The following is an 8,545-nucleotide window of genomic DNA, read 5'->3' as shown; positions in this document are numbered from 1 at the left end:
CTCTTCCCCTTCCTCTGGTGTCCCATGTTCCCATGGCTTTCTCATTTGCCTGCCCTTCAGACTCGATGTGGGGCTTCTCTGAGAATGCACAGGCCCATGGAGCCAAAATTGGTCCAGGAGGCCCTTGATTCCATCTAGGAGTAAAGACAGAGGACTGACTACCTGTAGGACCTTCCCTGAAACCTTCTGTCCCTTAGAAGAGATGCTGTGCCTATTTAAGTATTACCCAAAACTTTCTTTGAGAGAAGCCATCTGTCTGTAACCTCAACGTCTCCCATTTGCCAGGATGCCTCCTTTCTTTGGACAAAGAACCAGGTGGGTCTCCAGCTTGCTTGAAGAAGACAGCTGGGGGCTGTTCTCCAACATGAATGAGCATCCTTCAGGGTCCTGACTTTGCACAAAGCTATTCTGATTTCTGATGGTCAGTTCCCGACCGAAAGTGCCCCCGAGTGGCATCCCACCAGCCATCCGTGCTCTTTCACTGGCTACTTCCACCATCTAGCTCTCCCCATGCCTGAAGCTATCACATTTGGCAGAATCAATGAAGCCCTGGAGGGTATAGGAGGGTATTTATAATGCAGGGTGGGAAACACTTTAAAGAATCGCTGTTAGTCTCTGTGGGTCAGTCAGAGGACCCTGTGGTCTCCCCTCTCGATGGCCCTGAAGTTGCCACGTGTGCTTCCCTGAGCAGTTCTCCCTTAGGGCTCTGCTCCAGAACATGAAGCCCAACTCCTCACCCCGGACATGCACGAGGAAGAAAAAACACTATTGAATATTGAATATCATAATAATCCCAGCAGTGTCATGCTGCCCTCTGAGCAGGCACCCAATACTCTGATAAAAATAGATTATAGTTTACCTGAGTCCTGTTTCGTGGTATGACCATTTGGATGTTTCATCAGTCACGATTTCCCCCTTGATTACGTATAGTGGTTGCATGAAAAAAGAAAAGTGATACTGACAGTGTAGCCACTCAGTTGTGTTTGACTTTTTTGTGACCTCATGGACTGTAGCCCTTCAGGCTCCTCTGTCCATGGAATTATCCAGGAGTGGGTTGCCATATCCTTCTCCAGGGGATCTTCCAGTCCCAGGGATTGAACCCAGGCAGATTCTTTGCCATCTGAGATGGTGGTTGCATGAAAATTACTAAAAAAAGAATCAGTAAGCTGATTTCTTGCACACAAAGCAAGAGTTTGCACCAAAGAAATACCACCAAACTCCACTGCCCATAGTGGCTTTGTTTCGTAATGATGCTGTCTCCGAAAAAGAATGGAGTGGAGTGAAAGTCACTCTTTGCAACCCAATAGACTATCCAGTCAATGGAATTCTCCAGGCTAGAATACTGGAGTGGGTAGCCTTTCCCTTCTCCAGGGAATCATCCCAACCCAGGGATCGAACCCAGGTCTCTCGCATTGCAGGCAGATTCTTTACCAGCTGAGCCACAAGCGAAGCCCAAGAATACTGGAGTGGGAAGGCTCTCTCTTCTCCAGCAGATCTTCCTGACCCAGAAATCAAACCGGAGTCTCCTGCATTGCAGGTGGATACTTTAGCAACTGAGATATCAGGGAAGCCCATCAGTCCGTTGAGTTGCACAGTTGCATCTGACTCTTTGCAACCCCACGGACTGCAGCATGCCAAGCTTCCCTGTCCATCAGCAACTCCTGGAGCTTGTGCAAACTCATGTCCATCGAGTCAGTGATGCCATAGGAAGCCCATGACCTTCCTGAAATCATGCAGTGGAACTAGGTGCCATTCTCTCATGTTACAGCACCACACCTTGTGAATCTGACAGTATGGAACCATCCACAATATTTCTTGAATCCTTCATGTATGAGACATTGGGCTCTGTGTTCAGGATAAAGGGATGACAAAGTTGTGGTCTCTGTCCTTAAATTGCCTCTAGTCTAATAGGAAAAACAGACTGCACTTACAGAGTGCCTTATACAGAATGACAATAATGGCCCATTGAGTGCATGGTCGGTTCTGGAAGGGATGAGAGGAAGTAGGCTCTCAGGATCGAGTTGTGGTTGAATTGAATCTTGATGACAAGTGCTGTTTAATCTGGTTAAAACCAAACCATCAGCTTCTGGACTCAGAATGACTCACTTCTTCTGCAGAAGCTGAAGTGAGTCCTCCAATTTTCTCGTCATCTCCAATTCTTCACTGTATTATAGATACCAACCTCTCTCTCTAACACTCATGGTGTAAACATCACATCTATGCCAAGGAGGGAGAAGAGGAAAATGGGGAGATTGTGTCAGTGATAGATATTTATTTATTCAGGAAAGGCATGAGTGGACAAAGTTATGAGTCTTGTCGGTCAAACTGCACTATGCGCAGTCAAGTTTCTGATCTCAGAATGTAAAACATGTGCTGTTTTTTTATGTGGACTTGTTCATAGAAGGAAATATGTTGAGTCCAACCTAGCAAAAATTTATAACTGTTATATAGTTTGAAATATATTTCCATCACATAAACCAAATTTATGAAGAAGTAAAGCTAGTTGAAATATGTTTAATGCATTAAAGTTCAAACATTTCTTGGCCTGTAGGAGAGAGCTGCAGGAAATTCTAGAATTTGCAAGAGTAGGGAAAGACTATAGCTCTTGATAAGTGTGTGAGCATCTCCTTTCCCTCTGCTTTCTGTGGCAGAAGACCCAGATATGCTAGGAGATGTGATCAGGGAAGACATAGGAATTGCCTCAAAAACTCAACATTATGTACACTGTATTCTCTGAGCGCCCATTTTCCTGCAGTGAGTGTGTGTTTTAGGGGAGAAGGCACCTACCTCTAATTGTGAACATGGTTGACAATCATGGAAAACAGTGAAGGAAGGGGTTGCCTCCTTTGCAATGATCTGATGATAATCTATTGAGCAGTCTTTATATTCTCGGTACTTCTTCCAAAAGATGAAAGAGAGAAACTAGTCAATCGGTCCTAATTCCTTCAATGGGCTCCCAACTCTTTCAGCAAAAATCAAAGGCTAGGAAGCCCTATCCCGTTCATGCTCCAACCTCTATGTCTTCATCTCCTTTCACTCCTGCCCCAGCTCACTCTTCAAGTCATCCTGGACCCGTGAACACAAACGCATCTTTCTGCTAAATGTCTCTGGTCTCTCCATCTCCAGGCTCCCTCAGCACACACTGTCCTGGCTCGCAAGTTCTTATCTCAGATGTCATTTTTGCCTGAGGTTTCCCATTACCACAGTTAAAATTTCCAAGGCATTGTCCCACCTCCATCCACCTTTGCTCCATTTCTCCATCTCCTGCTTACAATTCCTTCATTGCTCTTTTCACTCTATCATACGAAGTATTTTATATTTGCTTATCGACTCTTCCTGGCATGTATAGAAGGGATCTTTATTATTCCATTGCTGCATATCCAGAGCCTGGAAGCACACCTGGCACATAGTAGGAGGTCAAGAAACTGTTTATTTGATGGCTAGATTTGGTTGTTACTCTAGAGAAGTGTGACATCAGCCCTGAGATGAAGGCTCACTGTTAAATGGGTAAAGGCAGATGACCTCGAATGGGCTAACGCATTTCCATCCCTACTCAACCCAGCAGAAAATATCCCCTGGCCAATCAACCCTCCTGAGCAAACAAACCTGGGATAGTTCTTGCTGGTCCCTGTATAATGGGTTTAAGTTCTTTGCTAGCCAGTTCAGTTCAGTCCATTTCCGTTGCTCAGCCATGTCTGACTCTTTGCGACCCCATGGACTGCAGCACGCCAGGCCTCCCTGCCCATCACCAGCTCCCGGAGTTTACTCAAACTCATGTCCATTGAGTCAGCGATGCCATACAACCATCTCATCCTCTGTGGATTTAGTCAAACAAACCAGTCACATCCTTCTGTGGGAAACCCAGGGCACCTCATCCTCTTGACTCTACAAAGCCTGCCCCCCATGGCCCTGACTGTTTGCTCTGTTACTGAGTGCAGCCCTGTGTAATGCAGGATGGCACAATGTCCCTCTCCCCTGGCTGAAAGCAAATGTGACTAAGAAATTACTCTTGAGCCATCTGCCCAGTGTCACGTTGTGTGTTTGGCTGACACCAGGGTCATAGGTGCAGGAATGCCTACCTCATCTTATTCAATGTGATGAAAAGGATGCAATTAAAACAAGGAGCTGTAGTAAGGCAAGACATATATAAGAATCAACAGTATAGCTGAGAGCGTCTAAGAAAGTGGTCAATTAGGTGATGTTCGGTAAAAGTCCTATGGGAGTTTTGGAAATATTTGTAGACATAAATACTTTTACCTTAGTAAACAAAGTCTTTTATGAACATTTGCAGTAAAGACTTTGAAATTTGAATAAAAAAACACTAGTCAGTGTCTTATTTAGTGCACATTTCTGGGTTATCTCTGCCTTTCATTGTCTAAGCTATTATACAGCTCTGTACTTGTAGAAACTGATGAAAATGCAAAAGACCCTTGTCCATAGAAATGAAAATAATCGTACCCAGTGAAATGCAATTGCGGGTAGATCTTCTTTGCATCTATTTGTAACTTCACTTCAAAATTCCCTAAAATATCTATGTTATATCTACATCTCTATCTGTTCTCTATATGTATCACTATCCTCCCATAGAAGGTTCTCAGAACTCTCCTTTGAACAGGCTATAACATTTTACTGCTTCCCTCATTAATTGAGTTAAATAGAATCTGTAACATGCATTCATTTGACATTTGTATGAGAGGCATGATTTTGTCCTTTTTCTTTTTTTAAAACAGTATCCTTTAACAATGGGATTTCTACTGAAACATGAACAATGACTTACACTACCCTATCCTTATCCCTGTCATAGCCACTCTAAATTTTGAACAATGTGGTAAATTATCATGAAATCAGGCACGGGAGATGACAGTCTCTACCTGAAAGCAGACATCTGGAGGAAACATGAAAATCTCTGGCAGTCAGGATTCAGAGACTTGGCTTCAGTATGCAGAACATCTGGATTTCTGTGAATTGATTAATTTCCACCCACTTCCACTGTTTTGGCTTCATCCAGCCTTTGTGTTGAGCCCTTGCCTTTCTTAGCACTGTGCAAACACTGTCATCTGTGTACAGAGAGGATTTTTTCCTACCTGTCTGTACTTCTCATATAGTATACCTGATAACAGACTATTTTTACTTGATTATAACCTAAACTATTGCTTGTAACCATCAAAAAGACAGAGGAAAATAAAGACTTGTTTGTGTTTAGTGTACCTGAGAAGTCACTTTATTCTAGTCTTTAGCTAGACAATTATCAGAAGACCATTTATTTTTTGTAGAATTTTGTAGGTTCTCTTTCCATGAGAGTCATTGCTTCTAAATATTCCAAAAACAATACACAGATGAACCAAAAACACGTATCTGTTCATTTGTATGCAGCACCACAGTCACACAAAGAGAAAAATAAGTGGGTAAAACATTGAAGACTCATAATGTTCTTTAAAAAGTACCTAGATACATCACACAAACTCAGGGTCATGACTAGGGAGAAATGTGATGGAACCAAAAATATACCTGGACCTGAAAATACAGTGTTGCCTTCACATAGGGACCTACCTGGAACAGTGATTCTATGGGGTCAAACCAAATTGTGAAATCAACAACTTCCATTTTTATTTTCTTACCAAATATCACTTGGCAAATCTTCTAACAACAACCACCACCAAATCCCAAAGAGCAAGGAATGAACCAGTGCAGTGGGTTATCCCAGTTTATATTCGGTTTTGTCAGTTTGACCTTCACAGGTCTGTAATTATTGTAATCACAGCCTGCTGAACCTACTAACAGTCAAAGAATTCCAGTTGGCACCGTTCAACAATAGCCTTTGTAATCGGGATAAAACCATGCCAGAAAGGCTGACTGCTTCACTTGCAGCCTTTTCTGAAGACATTGAATAAAGAGGAATAGGTGTCAAGCAATTTACTTCCTAAGAAACTGGCTGTGCAGAGAGTGACCCAACTCTCACTTAGAGAACAGTCACACAGCCAGAATGAGGACGGCCTCCACTCTGTGGCCGTGATTCCTCCCACATTGCCCAACCTGTGGACAAAGTATCATTTACTTTTCAGATATTCACTTTGAATACCCAGCAAAACCTATGACATTTTCAAAGGTTGAAAAGAATCAATAAAATCACTCAATTTGATATAACCCCCAATGCCTTGCCAGTGTAAGGGACTTTCACCACCACCACCAGAATAATAAGGAAAACTGAACTGAATTACAAGTACGTTAACCTCACGGTTGCACTGCCTTTTTTTTTTTTTTTTTTTGGTCTTTGTTTCCCTCCAGTGATTGCCACAGATTTATTCTGAATTATCTATGATGTATTTCTCAACACTTTGGACCAAAATGGACATTAATAAGATTCTGACTAAGATTAAAATAGTCTTTGGTCATGAAACAAACTTTGCGGTTCCTGTTTGTGTGAGTGTTTTGGATTTCATAATTTGTTTTAATATGAATTATAAACTAGAAGTTCGTAGTTGCACAATTGCAGAATATAAAGGCTGAAAGAAATTAGAAAATACATGGCCTGTATCTCCCCCGCACCTTTTTTTTTGGCCAAAGGACCCCTTTTAACAAGCTAAATCAGTATATAAAATTAGATAAAAGCAGAGCTTCGCTAAGCCCAGACACCCAGAATCCCACCTGCTACATGTCCCTTTTATCACCTGTCCTTGGACCCCAGCAAAGCAGAACTCCAAGGCTCCATGGAACACAGTTTGAATACGTGTGGCTTATCCAAGGTTCCAAAGTCTAGAGGTCACCCCTGACTCCTGGAGTCACCTTTGTCTGACCAACTGAGTCAACAATAAATAAGCACTAAACGTATTGCAATTCCTTATCACTGTTTTTTCTTTTTTTCCCCCCACTGTCTTCATCTGGATTTTACTCCAATAGGCAACTCAGTGCTTCCCTTGTGACACTGCATCCAGTGATGCAGGACTAGTGAGACTGGCAGTGTAACTACCCAAAGTCGAGTGAGCCTTTGCAGGAGAAGAAGAGGATACTCGCAGATCTGATGCCACAAAAATGAGATCTGTTTCTCATGGAGGAATCCCAGTCGACACACACAATGGCCCACATGTCCAGGAGAGAAATAAGCTCCGCTAAGCCCCTGCTCTCTCACCACCAGAGAGCAGTGTGTTCTGGGCCCATGAGAATATTGCAAACTTGCATGGGCCTCTGCCTCTGTCAGAGGGTATGGACGATTTCCCTGCTTGCTTGGGCCACTCAGATTGTTAACAGTCTCACAAGCATAGTGAGAATGAATTCTCTGGAGATCCTCACACTGTTATCAGGATTTGTCTGTTATCTATCATCAAGGTAGTTAACAGTTGGGGCCACTGGAACAAGAAAGTTCTAGGCCTGAGTCCAGGAGAGACATTAAACCAGGAGCAGACAGGCATAAACTGAATGAAAACTATTAGAATGGAGAAGCCACATGGAGGACAGAGGCAAAACTCTTATTTATTGATCAACTGTTACATAACACTCCTTTTGCCAGGTCCTCTCTTTATGCATTTCAAGAGTGAAATAACCAAACATGAGAGTCACTGGCAGTGCCTGGGGTACAGAAGGATCACAGAGGAGAAGGCACCCAGCTTCTGGGTTCTGGGTCTGTCTGGCGTCATTTACTACAAAGTCAGTTCAAAGGACGATGGTAGCAGGAAGATGAGTAATGTTAGTGATCCTGAGATTCACAATTCAGAGGTACAAAGAGAAATTCCTAGGAGAGTCTTATTTATGTCCCTCAAGAACATTGATAATTAATCAAAGGCAAAAGAGTAGGGCACCCTCAGGTCACAGCTCTTGGTACATTGTTAAATTAAATGGCAACCCACTCCAGTATTCTTGCCTAGAGAATCCCCTGGATGGAGAGGCTTGGTGGGCTACAGTCCATGGGTCGCAAACAATAGGACAAGACTGAGTGACTTCACTTTCACTTTCACTTTCAACCTCTAAGGACCAACCGGAACCTTCAATTTGTAAGACAAATTCAGCATTTTTTTTTGGGGGGGGGGGGGGGGGATGACTGAGTCAAGATAAATTGATCTTTGGAATGAGTAAAATCTTCAGTGCTTCTAAAATATCATTTAAGAAGTCAAAAAAATAAATTATATTTGTCTGAGCAAATAGTAGACTTTATTTATCAACCAAACCTTTCTATAACTATCTAGTATCGAAGTCATCCAAAGGGAGCAAATAGTTATGAATATCATAGGTAATATAATGTTCTACTTCTAACAGTCCAAAGTCCATATATTAATCACTAATTGGGGCCACTGTGTTTATCTGCATTATCTCAGAGTGGTGGGCAAGAGGAATGAGGAAAACTGATGTACGGAGTGAGGAGAAAAAATTTAAATACTAAGCCATTCCACTAACAAAATGCTCAAGCTGTCTAACGTAATTTGGGTGCTTGGTGAATCACTGCTTAGCAATTCATGAACACTGTGGGTGCCTGGAATTCAGTTCTATTGTCCTCGAGCTGAATTGCTTTGAAAAAAGGTCACATGAGAGGGAGAGGAAGTTTTGACTTTCACAT

Source organism: Ovis aries, chromosome 9 (assembly GCF_016772045.2).
Source record: "Ovis aries strain OAR_USU_Benz2616 breed Rambouillet chromosome 9, ARS-UI_Ramb_v3.0, whole genome shotgun sequence".
NCBI classification, from domain to species: Eukaryota; Metazoa; Chordata; class Mammalia; order Artiodactyla; family Bovidae; genus Ovis; species Ovis aries.
Note: the sequence above shows the minus strand (reverse complement) of the source record.